Source organism: Rhinopithecus roxellana, chromosome 17 (genome assembly GCF_007565055.1).
Source record: "Rhinopithecus roxellana isolate Shanxi Qingling chromosome 17, ASM756505v1, whole genome shotgun sequence".
Classification (NCBI taxonomy): domain Eukaryota; kingdom Metazoa; phylum Chordata; class Mammalia; order Primates; family Cercopithecidae; genus Rhinopithecus; species Rhinopithecus roxellana.
In genome coordinates, this window is record NC_044565.1 from 12049067 (window position 1) to 12068895 (window position 19829).

General features: G+C 46.2%; 1 protein-coding gene across 2 annotated transcripts in view; it reads right to left on the minus strand.

Annotated features, from left to right (window-relative positions):
* EVA1A (eva-1 homolog A, regulator of programmed cell death) overlaps positions 1-19829 on the minus strand; it is a 184210-nt gene that overhangs the window by 60888 nt on the left and 103493 nt on the right. Inside the window, exon 1 of one of the 2 annotated variants that reach the window (XM_010362804.1) lies at positions 14170-14414. The exons of the other annotated variant lie outside the window; for it this stretch is intronic. The gene's annotated coding sequence lies outside the window, so the exon portion shown is untranslated. Of the gene's footprint in view, positions 1-14169; positions 14415-19829 lie in introns of those variants that run through there. 2 annotated transcript variants of the gene reach the window in all.

Sequence of the window (19829 nt, forward strand, 5' to 3'; positions counted from 1 at the left end):
AAATATAGACAAAATCTTCATGTGCCAAGCAGTGTATACAGGAAGTGGATGGAAAAACTGACCACAGATGAAGATACCTTGGAGAAGGAACTGGATTGAGATCCACTCAGGGACCTTGGTCAGAGGAAGCTCCTGAATTCTTCTTGGGAAAGGGTCATGTTAGGGGTTGAATTGTGTCTTTCCCCCTAAAAATATAGGGAACTCCTAACTTCCAACACCTCAAAATGTGTCCTTATTTGGAAATAGGGTCTTTACAGATTTAATCAAATTAAGACAAAGGCATTAAGGCAGGTCTCAACCCAATATAACTGGTGTTCTTACAAAAAGGAAATTTGATCACAGACACACAAACAGCAAAGATGATGTGAAAAGACACGGAAGACAGCCATCAATACGCAAAAAAATACTTAAGGCTACCAGAAACCATGGGAGAAGCCTCAGACAGATCTTTCCCTAGAGCCTTCAGAGAAGGCATGGCCCTGCTGACATCTTGATTTTGGCCTTCTGGCCTCCAGAACCATGGGACGATACATTTCTATTATTCTAAGCCACCCACTTTGTGATATTTTATTATAGGAACCCTAGGAAATGCATACAGGTTGGCAGTTAAAACAGATTAACACTGGCAGTCGACTTTGGTATTTGTCTTCCCTACGTGCATTCCCTTGTCCTCCTTGCTGGATGGGTCTTAGAAGGAACAGAGGGAAAAGAAGGGAGCTGCACAGGCTCATGGATGGGGCTTCTTGCCACCCACTGGGTGAGGGGAAAAGATTCTGCATCTCAGGAATGGTACAGGCTTTGACACCCAACCTGGGTTAAATCTTAGCTCCATTTACCAGCTATATGGCTTTAGGCGAATGACTTGCAATTTTCAAACTTCAGTTTGAAATAGGAAATACAACTTACATTATAAAGAATTCTTAAGAATTATGCTTAACAAGGAGATAATCTATGTAATGCACCAAGCACAATGTCTAGTGACCAGCAGGTGACCTCCCAGATGTGCGCATGATTCTGAGTCACACACCCAGAATACCCAAGATTTTTTTTTCCTTCTCTGGAAGAATCAGTCCACTGAGCATAAAAGAAACAACTAGACATGTTCTCATCAAATTGGTCTGCAGTCCTGTCATTTTTACTTTGGAGCACACCACAAACCATTTCTCCCCATCGTCCCTTCCTTAAGTTCCCTGAATTAAAGCAATAGCTCCTAACTGGCTCCCTACCTCCATTCTTTCCCCATCCTCCAATGCAGCATTCACAGAGTCACCCACCAGAATTATCACTCTAGAGCACGGGCTGGTAAACTACTGCTCATGGGTAAATCCAGCCCACTGCCTGTTTTTGTTTATAAAGTTTTATTATCACATAGCCACACTCATTTGCATATTGTATGTGGCTGCTTAGGCACTATAGTGGCAGAGCTGAGTAGCTCTGACACACTGTAGGTCCACAAAGCTTAGAATACCGACTATCTGATCATTTACAGAAAAAGTGTGCCAGGCCCTTGGTAACTTGCCATTCCCTTCAGTGACTTGCTTCTTATACAAAACCTACATTGAGTAGTTGGCCCTTGCCTGTCCTTCCTGGCTCATTTCTCTTTTATTTATTTTTTGAGACAGGGTCTCATTCTGTCGCTCAGGCTACAGTACACCATCTTGGCTCACCGCCAGCTCCACTTCCTGGGCTCAAGTGATTCTCCCACCTCAGCCTCCCAAACAGCTAGAATTACAGGCTCACACCACCATGCCTGGCTAATTTTTTTGTATTTTTAGTAGAGATGAGGTTTTGCCATGTTGGCCTGGCTGGTGTTGAACTCCTGGGCTCAAGCAATCTGCCTGCCTCGACCTCCCACAGTGCTGAGATTATAGGCATGAGTCACCCTGTCTGGCCTCCTGGATCATTTCTTGCCACTCCCCTATGTCCCACTCTTGCTGATTGAGTCCCCCCAAACACCACATGTTGCCTCCACCTGTAACATCTCTACTCCCTTTCTGCATGAAAAAATTTCACATATTCTTCAAGATTATTTTTAAATGTCCTTTCCCTCTGAAGCCTTCCAGACCTATTCAAGGGTCAGGCACTCCTTCCTCAGAGCTCCCTTAGCACGCTGTGACATCCCTTCAATAGACAGCATGTTGTAGAGAGTGAATATGGGTCTACAGATCTTTCTCCTTTGCTGGACACCCCCAACCTAAGCCTCTCTCATTTCCTCCTGGAGCACACTGTTCTTGTCCAGGATAGCAGTTACCAGTTTGTAATCATCATGTATTTTATCTGTCTATTTATGTCTTAAATGCCCACCCCTAATAACTGTGAGTCCCGAGAAGGCAGGAACTAAGACTATCAGAATCACCATCACTTTACCATCACCTAGCCTGGAGCCAGCCACGTAGTTATTCAAATTATTAAATGAACTGATGATTGGCTAAACGCATATATATATATATATATATATTTTTTTTTTTTTTTTTTTTTTACTAATAAATCAAATACAAGTGAAAGAGAATCTAAGGTACCATAGCTGTTGCTTTATGGGCACACAGGGTACTGCCTCCCAAACCCTTTTGCACCCTGCCACAATCCAGAAGATTGGATGGGCAGAAGCACCACTGTAGCTTAGATGTAGATATCTGACGCATGTATACAGCCCTGTGCACTCATTTGTGGGAATCAGTGTGGAGCGTGTACATAGGCCTTTTTCATGACAGAAAATTCAGACCCTGTGGAATAGGAATAAAGCCAAGTACGGGATTATGTAACTTCACTGAACCACATTTGTGTGGAGTCATACAGCATCCCAGCTATATCTTCCTGGGGAAGCACTTCCACCACTCCTTGTCTACTGAGGAAAAGTGGGGCAGAACACCTGCAGCTTCTTCTCTCCAAGGGAAGAAGGAGGTCCCTAACGAGAGTGCCCTATGTGTCCATCACACCCACACCCAGCCAAAGGGACTCTGCACATGCCCACATCCAGGTGAGAGACCTGGCTGGGAGGAGAGTTGGGAGGGGTCTGGCAGGTATGATCCTTCCTTGCCTCCTACAGTGTCCTCCAGTACCTTCAAGCTGTCCTCCAGGGAACGTTCAAGCTGGAAATGTGACTCTTGAATGATGCACTGTTTACTTTTCCTGACACCTGAAGGCTCAAGATCAAGCGAATAATTCAGCTGAGCTGCTGCTTTGTGTGGGGAAAGAAAAATATCCCAAGGCCATTTCCCCTGTGACCTTTTGGATTCAGGATGGTGCCCTTTGGGAGAGCCCTTTCCATAAAGGCCCTCTGTGAAAGTGTGTGCATTTCACTGAGATGTTTCCAAGAAGAGCAAAGATGCCATTTCAACCAAGGCAAATATATGAAGTTGGCAGCCAAACCCTAATTCCAGCTCCAAGCCTCAGGGATGTCAGCACCATGAACACGAACCAAGGCAAAGCTGAATTTCTTGTTTAAGTCAGGCTTTTAACCCTCTATGGTATCTGCCTCTGGTCTGAACAAAAGAATCTTAAGTATGAAAACAGAGATTGTCTTTGCCCCTAGATAAAAACATCTTCTGGGATGGCTTCTGGGAGGCTCTGGGATGCAACCTCTAAGCCTGGTAACAAAGAATTTATAGGAAATGCCCATATTTTTCCATTATTAAGAACTTAAATGGCAGTGGTCAAATCCTCTAAGGTCATTCCAAGCAGAGGGTTGTCACTCCGGTAAATCTCATAACGGGCCTTTCATTTCCTACAAGATCTAAACAACTCTCTGTCTCCTCTCATATATTTGTCTTCATCCCCAACTACCTTTCCCGTTGCTCAGAGAAGCAGGTGTCTCTTCTCCAGTCCAAAGCTGGTGTCTCCTCCCCACAACCCCACTATGCTCTAGGTCCTCTTCCTTCCTCCTGAAACCTTGGTGCTGCTGCCATCCTTACCTCTAGGTATCTACACAGCAGATGCCAATTCCCCATGCCTGAAGTGGAGCTTCAGCACATCATGCTCTCTTGGAGAATACTTTGAGGCAAATTCAGTGGATGATATACTGAATGCACCTGAATCTGACATGGTCTGGACTTAACAATAAGTGAGTTGTTAATGCCCACCACTGGGCATTGTGAAAGAAATTTTCTCTGCTCCACCTAATAAAAGCTGAAGACCTGAAACACCTATCCAGAATTTCTATAATGATGTCCAACTATCAACATGGAAGCCATCCAGAATATGAAGAGAAATATTAGAAATCTGTGTGGAAAAGAGAAGCGAAGATGGAGACACCTCTCCCAGCATGCAGAGTCCATTTGTGGTCACTCTCTATAACATGTGCTGGTTGGATAGGCGCGGTGGCTCACGCCGGTTATCCCAGCACTTTGGGAGGCCAAGGTGGGCAGATCACGAGGTCAGGAGTTCAAGACCAGCCTGACCAGCATGGTGAAACCCTGTCTTTACTAACAATACAAAAAATTAGCCAGGCATAGTAGCGTGTGTCTGTAATCCCAGCTACTTGGGATGCTGAGGCAGGAGAATCACTTGAACCCAGGAGGCAGAGGTTGCAATGAACCAAGATTGCGCCACTGCATTCCAGCCTGGATGGCAGAGCAAGACTCTGTCTCAAAAAAAAAAAAAAAAAAAAAAAAAAAAAAAAAGTGCTGGTCTTTTCCATCTTTAAAACACTGTTTCTACCTAATACCTCTAGCTGCTATCTTTTCTCTCTTGTTACTTTTACAGCCAAACTTCTAAAAATAATTGCTAAAGTTTGGTATGTCCGCTTCCTCACCTCACATTTGTTCATCAGCTCCCCTCATCTGTTAGACTCCCCTCACCAAGTCGTCAATAGCTTCGGAATTTCCAAATCCATGGACATTTCAGATCTCTCGTTCTTCCATATCATTTGAAGCTGTTGATCCCCCTCTCCTGGAAACTCTCCTCTTCCACATCCCAGTCTCCCATTTCCTCCTGCCTTTCTGCACATCCCCTTCCCTGTTGACTTCACTGGATCCTCTCCTTCCTTCCCTGAGGTCAGTGTTGTGCCCTAGTACCGCCATTCTCAGAAGCAATCTGGCACAGGCCTGGCATCCTGATAGCTGACTTAAAATCCTAGGTCCATGACTTATAGCTATGTGACCTTGGGCAAATTACTTACCATCTATCTCTGTGCCTAGGTTTACTCAGCTGTAATATAGGTAAAATAATAGTAGTACTTCCTAACAATGGTTGTTGAGAGGATTAATACACATAAAGTGTTTAGAACATACAGTACACACTCAATAAACATAAGCTATTATAATTCCTCTTTCCATACTCCATAACCCTCTGTAACCAACTGATCCACACCATGACTTCACTACTTTGGTTAAAGTTTGCTTGTGGGCCAGGCACAGTAGATCACACCTGTAATTCTGGCACTTTGGGGGACTGAGGCAGGAGGATCGCTTGAGGCCAGGAGTTCAAAATCAGCCTGGTCGACATAGTGAGACCCTGCTCTACAAAAAGTTTTACAAATTAGCTGGACATGGTGGCATATGACTGTAGTGTCAGCTACTCAGGAGGCTGAATCAGGAGGATTGCCTGAGCCCAAGGGTTCAAGTTCAAGACTGCAGTGAGCTATGATTGTGCTGCTGCATGCCGGCCTGGTCAAAAAGTGAGACTCTGTCTCTTAAAAAAAAAAAAAAAGTTAGCTTTCTTGTAAATCTTGAAGACTTTTCTCCTGAATGTCAAACCTAGAAAACATCTGCCCACTAGCCATCTCTCCCAGACTATCATAATACTTCAAACTCAGCATATCTGAAACTGAGTTCATCATCCTTCCTATAAATCCTGCTCCCTCCTCCCCGTCCCTTCTCTCTCCTAATGAATAGTCCCACTATCCTTCCCACTGGCTGCCAGGCCAAAATGTCAGAATCATCCTAGACTCCTGCCCCTCCCTTACTCCCCCATTCAGTCAGTCACCAAATCATGCCAACTTTATTGCCAAAGGCTTTCTTAAGTCTGCCCAATTCTCCACCCTAATTACCAGTGTCTTATTAGGACCTCATTATTTCTCACCTAGATGGTAGTAAGTCACAATAATATTAAAAATAATACTGGCCACTAGTATGACATGCCAATTACAAATAAACCACTGTAGTAGACATTTCACATACTTTATTGTATGTAACCCTGACTACTATGCATGTCACCCATAAGGGAGGAAGTAGAGTCTGCTGTTTTCAGATAAGACAGAGGCTCAGAGACATTTGCTAAACAGCCCAAGTTACAGGGAGTGTGGCTAGGAAGGAGGCTGAGATGTATCTGACTCCAAATCCCAGGCTTTTTCATCCCCTAAACTGCAATAACATGCTAACTGGTCTTCTTGCCACCTATATTATTCTTCTCTAATATTTACTCTATTGCCAGAACAGTATTAGAACAAAACTTTGACCCAGTCTCTCCTCCGTGTGAAATCCTGCAGTAGCTCCCCACTATCTTCAAAGTAAAATTCCAATTCTCTAGTAAATTCAGATGTGGTTACCTTGCCCCTTCACAAACTGACTTCCTTTGTCCCCAGCCATGCCTATCTGCCTTCCCTTCTTGAAACAGCCCTGGCCTGCTCACCCGGACATGCTGGACTTCTCACCGGCCCATCTGCCTAGGCTCCACTTCTCCTCTCATCAGTCTGGATGCTCCATCTCAGCCTCTTCGATGCATGTTGTCTTGGACTCACCTGCTCTCCAAGCTGAATTTAGGTGTCCCTTCTGTGGGTGCATGTAGCACTCTGTGATTGCCTCTAGTATGGCACTTTAGGGTAGTACAACATTCGTTGACTGAGCATCTACCATATGCCAGAGTTTACAGTAGGCTCTGGTGATTTGGGAATCAACAAGACATATGTCCTGCTTTCAGAGAACTTACTGTAATGAGAGATGGACAGCAAAACATTGCATTACTATCTCTGATTCCCTTGTCTGTCTCCACACTGGATGCTGAGCTCCTTGGGCACAAAGAGTATCTTGTTCATCTCTGCTTCCAAGGCCTGGAACTGTGCCTGGCACACGAGGGTGTCAATAAGTGTTGGCAGCTTGAGCTGAGCAGAAACACCAAGGTCACCAAGCTGTCTCTGTGAACAATGAGCACACCCAAAGGGACACTCTTACTTTCATGTGTGTCTTTTTCAGACTAAATGTCTGAGTCATTGTCTTCTGAAGTTCCCTGAGATCCTACAGTGCACCCTGCGTTTGACATGCAGCAGGGTCTAACACTGGCGAATGCCCAGGCTAACCATTCCTGCCCTGTGTGACTGACCCACTAGGAGATTAAGGGACCGAGGCCTCACAGCAAGTAAATGGCATTGCTGACTCTCTTCCAGTGCTCATTCTATCTGCTCTCAGGTTCACAGCCACATTTCAGTGCAGCAAAGAAGGATGCCACTGTCAGAGGTTGCTTGGCCAAGTGGCACTCAGGATGGGGGCACTCAGGAAAGAAATGCACCCTTCTTCCAGTAAGAGGACCTATCCGCCTCCTCCCATGGGCTGCCACGGCCTGTCTTGTCTTGACAAGATGAGCATGTTTGTGGAGGTGCCCACAGAAAGACAGCTTTAGGCAGCCCTTTTGATTGAAGTCCCCTTGCAGAAACAAGATCCCCTGAAGTCTGTTCCCTGCAGCTACCGCCGGCCCCATCTGAATGACAAGGGCAAAAGGGGGCAGGGCAAAAGGGGAGAGGCTTAAATTACAGCAGGTGTTTTGTAAAAAGTCTTCTTTTCTTTGCAAGTTTATGGTTGCTTCTCTACTAAGCAGCATTTCCCCCTCCTCTCACCATGGAGGGCAAAGTGCAGGCTGCCTTAGTGATCAAAGACAGGGCAAGAGGAGGAAGAGAGTTTGTGAACCCCAGAACAAAGAGCGTCTCACTTCCCCCAGGCACAGCCTCAGATGCCAGGCTGGGGAGAAGGAAAGGGGGAAAAGTGGGGAGGAAATGGCCATTCCTATCCCAACCACAGTGGCCTATACTCTTTCACCTCCTTTTTTGAAAACAGATTTTCTAAAAGTATCTTTGATGATAACAGCTCTCTGGAGACTATCTGGAGCAGGATAAAGGGCTCAGAGTTTGGTGCCCTGTACCTGATCCTGGCTCTGCCTTTTAGTTGTGGGTGTGACCCTGATTCCTCCTCTAATACAGACCTCAGAGGGTGTTTGTCAGGATCCATGCAATAAAGGCAGCTAAAGCCCCTAGCACAGTGCCTGGCACCCACCCCAGGTTATAACTGATCTCTAGGAACCACTCCTGGGACCACTTCCCTGGAGGAAAGATGGTCCCCAGAAGACAGCATTCTTCTCCCTGTCTCTAATCCCTGATCACTGGCTGGACTGAGTCTTCTTCTGTACTTATATCTTCTCTGTCATGGCACTAATCCACCATACTGTGTTGCGTGTTTTCTTGTCTCTCTCTTCCTTCAGACCATGAGCATCTTGAGGTCCAGGAATGGGAATTCCATGCTAGAGTATTCATTCACTCATCTATCACTTACTAAGTGCCTCCTATGTGCCAGGGGGTCACTAAGTGGTGAATAAATGAGTAAAGCCTGGGGATGACCTATAAAAGGACCTACATCAATTGTCTAATCAATAAGCATATGCACCCGTCCTCTATGGGGAGCGCAATGCAATCAGCACATGCAAAAGGCTTTGGGCTTAAAGAAAGACTGCAAATGGGAATGCAATTCCCAGGAAATGTGTCAATCCTAATAGCTGTTGATCTGCTGGATCCCAGGTTGGATTTTATATGAAACAAACTTTAGCATCAAAACTCAATCTCTCTCTCTCTCTCTCTCTCTCTCTCTCTCCCCCTCCCCCCCCCCACTGCCTCCCCCCTTCCTTCCCTCTGTTTCCCCATCCCTTTCTAAGTCTGGAGAAATTTAGCAATTGCTTAGCAATTCATACAGACTTTTGGATGCTCTAAAGGTAAAACCCAGACTCTGGAGGGGCCACTCACACAGCTCATCAGCTAGGGCTTTGAAAAGAACACAAAACAACTATCCACAACCTCCCAGCTCAGCTTTGTTTTTGATGTGATTTCTTTGCTTACTAGAGACAGTGTCCCTCCCTGACCCGTGGGCTCTGGTCCCACTGCCCCAGGACGAAACAAGGCCAGCAGAGATAAGAGGCAGAGCCACTATTCAGAGCTCAGCACACCTGAGCTTTAAATGCCCACTCCATTGTCTCAAAACAGTACAGAGACAGACTCCTGAACTGGCAAAATGTCAAAGTCACTTCCCCAGGCCCATCTCTGTCCCCCAGCCCCCACCATATGCCTACATGTCTTCCAGGCCCTTTCTTGACTCTTACACATGCTGTTTCCTATTTGTAATGCTCTTTAATCACCAGTCCCTTCAAACCCACCAAGCTCCCGCTTACATGTTAAGGCCGAGCTCAAACATCTTCTTTCTGATGCCTTTCCTGACTCTTCTAGCAGAGATGGTGCTGGTTCCTTTGAGCTCCCAATTCTCTGCTCAGATATCTTATTCTATATAACACACTCTGATGATCTATTCACATGGCCAACATATGTCATGGACTGCAATCTTGATGGTACAAACCAGGTCTTTTTCATCTTTGTGTCTCTAGCACCTGCACAGAGCTACTTATTGCACGTGTATTCCAAGTCCACACTAATACCTCAAGATTCTGCCACCACTCTAGTCTGACACCAAATGCCCTTTACAGCACTAAACAGGGTTTCACGCAGAGTCAAACAACAGAGTGCATTTCACAGAGAATGCAGCTCAAGACGTAAACAGGGTAAAGTGTATCTCTCTAGAACTAGACACACAAAGCAGGGGCCAGCTTCATCAGAAAGTCTGCTGCAGGTCAGTTAAGAGGTGCTACCCAAAGTGGCAGCCAACAAGATGTGACATCAGAGGCCTCAAGACCTGGCACCAAGCCTGACATTTCTACCCCGGGCTAGTTTATCTTCTGTGCCAAGCTACAAAAGCCTCAGTATAAATACAAGGGATGCCCAAATATCTTGGGTCTCACTTTTACTCAAGTCATTCATATCCTAAAGAAATTTGTTTCTCAGGTCAGTCAGCTAGTGACCTAGGAGAGGAGATAAAGCCAGGAGACAGTATGAGTCTGGTGTGGGAAGGGGAAAGCAGTGCTATAGAGCAGTGGTTCCCAACCTTTTTGGTTCCAGGGACCAGTTTCCTAGAAGACAATTTTTCCACGGATAGGGGGAGATGGTTTCAGGATGAAACTGTTCCACCTCAGATCATCAAACATTAGATTCTCATAAGGAGTGCACAACCTAGATCCTTCACACATGCAGTTTGCAATAGGGTTCACAGTCCTACGAGAATCTAATGCAGCTGCTGATCTGACAGGAGGTTGGAGCTCAGGCGATGGCCTGTTCCTAACAGGCCAGGGACCAGCCAAGGGTTTGAGGACCCCGCCGTGGGGATCTGAAGAGTCTTGGATGTCAATGGACAGGAAAGTTCTCACCCTACTCAACCCTCAAAAGCAGCACTTACTCGAGTGTTTCCCTGGCCCCTAAAAAACCCACAAGGCTTTACACGCGCCAGGTGACCTCATCCCACTGAAGTTTTGGAGACGACCTGCCAAAACAAGCAAACTCAGGGGGATTACAGCTGTGCAGGACAGCTGTGGAGGAAGCCAGAGTACACAAATGTGCAGGTCTTTGTGTAAGGCAGTCTAGCCCACAGAGCAAGTGGCCCAGGGACTAGCAAGGAGTGGGCTCGGCTTTAAAAGCCAAGGCTGCATTAGAAGCAATAAAAGATTCCAAGTTAGTTTAGTGATCAGTTGTAACAAAGTATCCAGTGTAAAACACAACTTACCAAGAGGATCAGTTAATGTTTTCTACTTCTCCAAATCTGCCTCTCCAACAGAGAATTTAATATTTAATAATATGGGTTATTAAATTCCCTTAGCCAGTTTTACCTTCAATAGATAAATGAACCTCACAATACGTGGAGAGAAGGTGTACTTTGCATCTGATCAAGTATAATGTGGGAGATTGAGCTGGTGGCATTTATTCATCCATCCCTCATTCATCAATTGGTTTCACCAATATTTACATGCTAGGTGCACACTGCAAAGGGCACATGCTTGGTAAGGACAAAGCTGGGGTCACAGAGTTTTTGACCCCAAGTGTACACCTCTCTCCTCCAGGCAGGTGTGTGTTGACTCCATCCCCCCATCCCCCAAAAAAAGTTAATGCTCTTCTAGCCCTGACTATGTACACTTAGGCTCAATTTAGCATAAAGATCAGTGGTGCTGGGAACTAACCCCAATGTCCTGCCCCTCTGTGGCTTGGGGCAAAGCAAGGAGGCAAGGAAAGGAACAAGAGTTGTAAAAATAATGGCATAGTCTTAAATCACAAGCATGACGCAGGTGGAAAACCCAGTGGACTTAGGCTCTCATTAATGCACTTAACAAACCTTATCTCACATTAACTGAGCACTTACTATATACCAAGCACTGGGCTAAGCCCTTTACCTGCATAGTGTGAAAAGTATGTGTTTTCAAATCCAGATGTCTGTGTGAATCTTGGCCCTACCACTCATTAGCTCCATCACTCTGGGCAAACTGCTTAGCCTCTCTGTGCCTCTGTTTCTTTGTCTGGAAAATAGGGCAATACCAGTAGTAACTGTAAAGGACATTACAGGGTTTAAATGAGTAAAAACGTATAAAATGCTGAACTTGAACCATGTCCTGCAATTAGCTAGGCACTCAGTATTAAGATGAATGATTATTATTCCATTAGTTAGTCATACTAGTCTGCAGAGAAGGTATGCTATTTCTTCTTACCAAGAAGGCTTTGCGAGACTGAGTCAAGTTGACCAAGGTCAAGTAATTAACTTTTAACAGAGTTAATAAGTGGCAGAACTGATATTTGAACACAAGAAGCCTGACTCCAAAGCCTGAAAGCTTAGCCATCATCATGAGCATGAACGGCACTAAGTTAGATTCTAAGTATGTAAGACCAGGGGAGAGAGAAACAAAATACTACAAGAGAGATATATTTAAAAAAAAAAAAAAAAAAAAAAAAAAAAAGGCGGGGCAGGGGAGGGGAGACAGGAGGCTGAGGCTAAGGTTTCCTCGCAACCTGGGGCAGGGCAGAGAGCAACAAAATTGTCTGTAGGAACTGAAGAATGATGCTTCACCCAAAAGGAAACTTGACTTCTAGTCTCAAAGATTGATTGCCAGCCGAGGAGGAAGAAGGGCATTCCAAAAAGTCAGGACCTAGAATACCAAAAGAATAGTGGGTTGAGGGAATGTCAGGAACATAGAGGAAGTGGCATAAGGTGAGGTCAATTGTGAAGAGCCATGTGTACAAGGTCGGGGTTTACATTTTATTCTGTAAAGACAGTGATTGTCAAACTTTAAGATGCAGAGGAATTGCCTTCAGTGCTTGTAAAACACCTGCAGATTCCCAATTCCCATCCTTTCTGTTAGCAATGGGGAACCAACAAGGGTATCAAGGCAATATAGCAGATGACCTGCTGTGGATTTGGCAACAGAATTCTGGCACCGGAATGGAGTGAAAGACAGGGACAAAGACTAATATAATCAGCCAAACTACAGCAGATAAAAGGATGAGAGCTGGAAATAATGGCACTCTTCATGAAGTGATACATTAAACCTGGGCTTCTTAACCTCAGCACTATTAACATTTTAAGCTAGATAGTTCTTAAACCCTGGAAGCAGAGAAGGGGAGAGGGAAGATGTCTTGTGCAATACAGGATATTTGGCAGTATCCCTGGCCTCTACCCACCAGATGAATGAGATCCTCTTCTACTTACATGATGACAGCCAAATATGTCTCCAGACATTGCTAGATGTCACTTGGGAAGTAAAATCAAAATTCCAGTTGAAAACCATTACTTTAATAAGCCCTAGCATCCCTGCTTTACAGATGAGGAAATCCAGCTACAGAAAGGTACAGAAAGGCCCCAGCCAGGATTCAAGCTGGTGGTCTCACTCCAGGGCCTGGGCTCTTAGCTACTGCGCTTGACTGCCTTTATGGAAAAGAGATTCAAGCCAGCCTTCTAAACAGTATTACACATTTTGTGACAGACCAGATGCCAAGAAGGGGATGAATTAATAAGGTTCAAAGGTGAAACCTCAGTGCTTGCCGCTGAACTCAGAGGACAGTATCTACTAAATAAGTAGTTTGGGTTTGAATAGAATCAAGGTGTATTAGGGCAAAACGGAAAAAAATCTAGTCCCTTGTACTGTGAGCAAGGAGGTGGGGGGTTGGGGGGACCGTTCTTGCTCAAACTGACAAAAGGAATCTTCTGTAGGGCTGGACTTGAAGTGTGTGTATGGTATAGACCAGCTAGGACCCAAATCTTGGCTGGGCCCTTTCCTAGCTAGCTGTTTGGCCCCATCTCATTTTGCCCGTTTGTAAAATAGGGGTAAGAGTCCCTATGCATAGGCTTGTTATGAGAACTCAGGCAGTTAATAAGAGCAACATGGCAAGCCAGCACGATGTGGTTGGCACTCCTCTCCTTCCAGGACATCCTCATTTCCTCCATGCCCCACCGCGCTCCGTATTGCGTGCCAACACCTCCCCTTACCCCTCAATAGTAGGGGTGGGGACCCTCATGCAGACCCCCCAGATAGAGCGGCGTGGACTGCGCGCCCCCCTCCACCAGCAGAGCGTCCCACTGGGACTTTAGGGGGCGCCAACAGCCTTTCACTCCCCAATTCACTCGGCTTTCGGGGTCCTGGGGGTCGCCAAATGCGCGCGACGAGTTGGCTGCCCCCGAAACAAACCAGGTAAAGAGTCCACGGTGCAGCACGTTCTGCAGGTCCGCCCCCCGCAGGTTTGGGATCGAAGCCAGTCAGGCTCAGCCCAGCTCCCACAGGCGCAGGAGAGAAGCGCCAGATTTGGGAACGACCTGCTCTCCGAAGCTGGGCTGCAGAGGCAGGGAGCTGAGAGTTGTTCTATCCAGAAAGAAGCAGTGGGGCGAGAGAAGAAACAGGAAAGTGGGAGGAAGACGAGGCAAAAAAGAAAGCGCTGGGAAGCAGAGTTCCCTGTGGGACACAGCCTGCAACACCTGGGCAGGGGCTTGGGAACAAAGCAGCGGCTTCAGGTCAGAAGTGCTCTGGGTGTTTCCGAAAAGAGGGCGCTCCGGAGAAGCGGAGTCCGCTGGGGATGCCGGGCGCCCCAGAGCCCAGGGTGCGCTCTCGGGCGCCGCTTACCTTCGCTGGGGCCCCGGCGCGCACTTCCGGGGACTGGGCTCGGGGCGCGCAGGGCCGAGCAGGGGGACCTGGAGCTGATCACCGAGGGGCGGACGCGACAAAGCGCTTTCCGGCACCAGCACCTCGGAAAGGAATCCCGCCGGAGGGGCCGCCGGGGTCAGGGCTGGCCTGGGGACGTGGGGTCCCGGCCTGGGTGCTCACGGGCGGCGGCGCCAAGCCCCGCAGAAGCTGGAGGAGCCCGAGTCAGTGGGAGGAAAAGGTTGTCTCATTTCCTTCGATCTCCCCCCTCCTCCACCCGCTTGGCTCCGGACCTGCCCTCCCTCTCCCCCGCCCCCTTCTGCAAGCCAGCGGCCCATGTGGGCGCCCGCAAGACGCGAAACCTGAACGGCTGCAGCGTGCGGCACCTCCCTCCGCGCCAAGTTAGTTCACGCTCCCAACTCCCGCCTGCCTCCCCGCGCTGCCGACTGTCTGCAGGGCTGGGGAGGTTCCCCATCGGCAGTCCCCATCTATCCCGGTCCTCCAGCCTTTCCTCCTGCTGGGACGAGCCCAGATTTGAAAGCAGACCTCCAAGCCCCTGCCAGCATCCATCCTCTCATTCCTGTCCCGTTGCCTGCTTTGAGCCTGTATTCAGCCACTGAACTCAGACAGGAAATAACCACTTACTTTGTTAAATTTGATCAACTTTTTTTTTTTTTTTTTTTTTCCCTGAGTGGGAAGTTAAAGCCTGATGCATAATCTCGAAGGAATGTTCATTTTTATCGGAAGAAATGCAGCTGAGGCCTGTGTTTGGCCTTTCTCTTTCAGGGTTAGGGTCTTGTTTGTTAAAATCAACAAGTATTTATTGAGAGTGATAGGCGCTGAACTGCGCGATGGAAACGCAGAAACAACCAGAGGGACACCCTATTCCTAGACAATCGTCATAGGGGGTGACTGCAGGGAGAGAGCAGGTCCCAGGATGCCGTGGTCTCTTAAGAGATGGGTCACGGAGTGAAAGAGTCTTCTACTGAATCAGAATAAAAGCATGGACAGAGGGAAGACAGAATAGGAAAGTCCTCAGGAGGCGGTCTAGCTAAGAACACGGCCAGGGCAGTGAGTGATGGTGGGAAACGGGAGGCGGGGTAATGTGCCAGTCCCTTAGGAAAGGAGAGGAGCTGCTAGAAGCAGTGGCAAGATCTGATGCCCAAGGGCTTGAAAGGGAGAAGATGAGGAGAGGATGAAGGAGAGAGATAACTCCCAGGCCTCTGGCTAGAGTAGCCAGTGACCAAGTAGATGACTAGAACCTCAGAGTACTTTCTGGAGCCGCTACTCCAAGTGTGGTCCAGAGACTGGCAGTACTAACACCACATGGAAGCTTGATGGAAATGAAGACCCTTGGGCTGCACTTGAACCACTGGATTAGTATCTGCAGCTTAACAAGATCCCTAGATGATTCAAATGTGCATTAGAATTTGTAAGCACTGCCCACTAGACCACTGACTGTATATTATACTGTATATTAGATTGACTGTATATTAGACTATGGAGCCCTGGGTGTATATTAGAAACACCTGGGGAGCTTTAAAAACCAATAGGAGGCCCCAGCTCCACCCTCACAAATATTTCTTTAATTGTCTGGGGTGGAGCTCCCACATTGGTTTTTTTCAAATTCTCTCAAGATGATCTCATACAGCCAGAGATGAGAGCCACTGTTATAGACTTACTCAAAAGCTACTTCATTTTACCTTGAAATGCTGCTGTTCAGAAAGGAAAACAATGCCTATCTGTAGATGACAATGTAAAGACACGTTATCCCACTCTCATGCAGAGGCAACTGGTCTGGCAGAAAGGGCCCTTGTTTCCTAAACTAATCAGGGAACAAGGTTCTAGCCTCAGACATCACTAAATTACTCTCTAAACTTGAGAAAGTACTCCCCTCTCCAATCTCTGTTTCCTTATCTGTAAAAAGGATACACACTTGCCTGACTCCGAATTCCACACTCTGGCATGCAAAGTGCCATCATCAGAGCTCCCCCTAACTCTCCAGCTTTCCAGCAGGCATATGGAGAGGCTGTGTTGAGAAGTGGGGTTTCCTGATATAATACTATGTGTGTTAGCCAAGGGCACAGCCCTGTATGAATATCAGAGATCAGAGGTTTGTGTGCCGAGCACAGGAGCACACATACAATCAGTGCTCAGTAAATGTGTGTTAATGAACTAATTAGTAAAGAAATAAATAGGGCACAGACGCCCCTGTTGGGACGAGCCCAGATTTGAAAGCAGACCTCCAAGACCTCCAAGTGTTGGTACTTAGTACGTGCCATTAGGATTGAAAGCCACTTCTGTAGGAAATGCAGAGACAAATGTGTAGACTTTCTTTAGACGGGCCCTAATCTTGAGCCTATTCATTTGCCCCCCAGGCTGGAGAAAGGACAACTGGAAGCACTCTGACCCAATCTAGCTCTGGATTTAAAAATACTACCACTACTAAGAACTGCTAATATGTGTTAGTACTTAGTACGTGCCAGTCACTGGGCTGTGTCTCACTTATAAACATTGCCTCATTTTATTAAAATGAAGCAGATACTGTTGAACCCCCTACACTTCAACAGATTTTGGGAATCACAGGTATGGAAAGACTAGAGCTGCCATCTAGATTATCTCCTGCCTCTGGTTGTGCAGCAGGACAGAAGTGTATCCGTTGCTAGCCTGAGAGCCCCTCTTGGGGTTCCTGCGGGTCATTCTCCAGAACATGCATCCCTGCATGAAGGCCAACATTGAGATAAATGACTACTTAAGGATCCTACAGAGGCAGATTCTACCAGGAGCTATGTCAGGGAGCCTATGGGTTATGGCTGCACCTTGGAAAGAAACCCCTCAAAGCTATTAACTTCATGCTTGCATGCACACGTGTGTTCATGTGTGTGTGTATGCTTTTAATGAGAGCCTCTTAGATACCAAACACTATGCCAGTCCTTTTCACATACATTTCTTTTAATCAGTACAGCATCTTGATTGGCTAAGTATTCTTGTTCTCTTATTTTATAAATAAGAAAACTGGAACAACATGAAGATCTGTTCATCTCTGTAGCCCAAGTTCCTTAAGTGTACATTCTATTGCATCGTTGTTCATGTCCACCACCTCTGCCTACCCCATTCTATGAAGGTGAGAATCTTCATTTCAAGTCCCATTCACTTGTTATGGTTACAAGTCATTGAAACTCTCTGTGCCTCATTTTCCTACCCACAAAATAAATTGTCTTTGGTTGCTGTTTTCTGAAGGTACTGTGTGTGGCTTCACACTCTAGGCTGAGAGGCAATGAAGGGAGATAGCCCATAGACTGTTAAGAGAAACTGAAAACACTGGGTTGATTTATTCCAAGATGAGAGGGCCCATTGCTTCATTAATGGCAAAATTATTATAAAATAGAGAAATAGCTATTTTCCATTTCTAGGGAGACATATTTATGGAACAGTGCCAAATATCAATGAAGACTTTAGGTCAGATGTGAGAAAGGGGCATTAAACCTCTACTAGACTAAGGAAGATTCTCAATGACTACCTTTTGAAGCTGCCTATCCTGGTCTCATAGGGTCTGCTGGATAGGCCTTCAGGGTGGAGGTGGTCAGGGAACACAGGAGAGGTTGGAATGCACAGGCTGATAAAGGAAGGGCAGAGGAGTAGGGAGTCCATGTGCACAGGCACAGCGTACAGCTCCAGATCTAACCAGAGATGAAGAATTAGAGGAAGAAAAGGGTTCATCCCAGGAAACTAGGATCTGCAGCTCAGGATCTCAAGTAACCACTTCATGCCTGGTTGCAGGCCCAAGGCTGAGAGCTGGAGCTCGCAGTGCGAGCAGCTTTTGCAGATGTGGGCAGGTAATGCCAGCAGAGTGCACAGGGCTCCCATGGTGCTGGTGGTCAGAGCAGGGAACCACAATCCCCCCACCCTGGTGTTGTGGCCAACAGCACATCCAGTTCATGGGAAAACTCTAGAAGCCAGGGCCCCTTCAGCTAATACAAAGAAGATGTGATAGTTTTAACGCTCAGTGAGTGGAGGCTGTGGCATTCCCTCAGTGGCACAAATGTCGTGATGACAAGATTTGATAGGAGGATCATGTTCCACCCATGTCACCACTGAGCCCTATCCATCAGCTACTGTTAGACAAGACTCTAGCCACATTCCTCTTGCTTCTGCTTCCAAAACTCCATCTGCATTTGCATAGCAGTAATTTGATGATTTTACACAAAGCTCATTGTGGCAAATATTTACTAGTTTTTGCTTCAAACAGAAATACAACCTCAGACTTTGATTACCCCCATTTTACTGATGAACAAAGGCACAACACCCAAAGGCAGCCAAAAACAAAAACAAACTGAGTTACCAGTTGAGCAAAGGTGAAACCCTTAGACTCCTATGGTTTACCCAAAAATAATGAGCTGCTAAAGGCACTACAAGATGCTTGCGGTGAGAATATGTTCAGATATGTCTTCAACCAAAATCATCTGGCACTGTGTAACCCATGTGTCTATCAATGCAGTTCAGCTTACCTGTCATTTCCTGGAGACTGCCTGCCCTGCACAGAGAACTGTCCTAGACACCATAAGCAACCTTGCTGCACGATATACTCAGTTCTCACCTGGGGCATGTTCTGAAATCACAAGCTGGACTCCATACCAGACCAACTGAATCAGAATATCTAGGAGTAGGGCTTTTTTTAAAAAAACTTTCCAGATAATTACAATGTGCCATTAGGATTGAAAGCCACTTCTGTAGGAAATGCAGAGACAAATTTCAAACAGTAAGGAGTTCAGTCTAGTAATGGATGATCTTCAAACATCACCAGGAGAAGGAGAACATCAAACTGCTCTCCTGTGTGCAGAGTATTAAGACAATGCCAAATGGACAAAAATCCCTGGACTTTTCTCTGCCATAAGTGAGTGAAATCATCCCCACGTGGTAGGATGTGGGGATTTTCCTATCCCACAAGGTAGGAAATCTGGTTTTGTCCCAAGAAAGTACAAATGATTGAAACCAGAATCCTTGCCTGCTTCCACTATGGCACTGCTATTTACAAGAAGCCTTCAAACTTCCAGCTCTTATTAATTCCAGAAGTAGTAAATGATCTCCAGGAGTGATGGAGCAAGGCAGGCATGTAAAGCGAATAATGGAAGACAAAGGAAATTGCCTCATGGCCTGATGAGAGGCTAATGGATGTGCAGACAGAGACACCAATGTGTCACCATTAATGATGTCACTTTAGGAAAATCAGGAGGCCGAAAATTTTTTTTTCATGCTTTGCCCTACGGTCATTTCCTATCCATTCATCTTAACAAAAGTGAACCTGAAAAGAAACTGTACACTTGTTTAAAATGTTAGTTTGGGGAAATGAAGACGACCTTTCTCTTTCTCTCTTTCTCCTTCTCTCTCTCTCTATCTCTCTCTTTCTCCTGTTGTCTCACTTTTGCTATTACATTTCCTAGCAAAGTAATGGGACTTCTGTTAAGGTTCATGGATAGTCATTAACCAAGTGGCATTTACGTTCACTCGTTCATTCCACGACAGCCTGCTGAAATGAAACAAGTTATTTGATAGTATTAGCTACTAACATCGCCTAGACACCAAAGGTCAAAGAATGCGGTATGCCTTATTTATAGTACAACCTTTCGCCAACTTTTTATAAG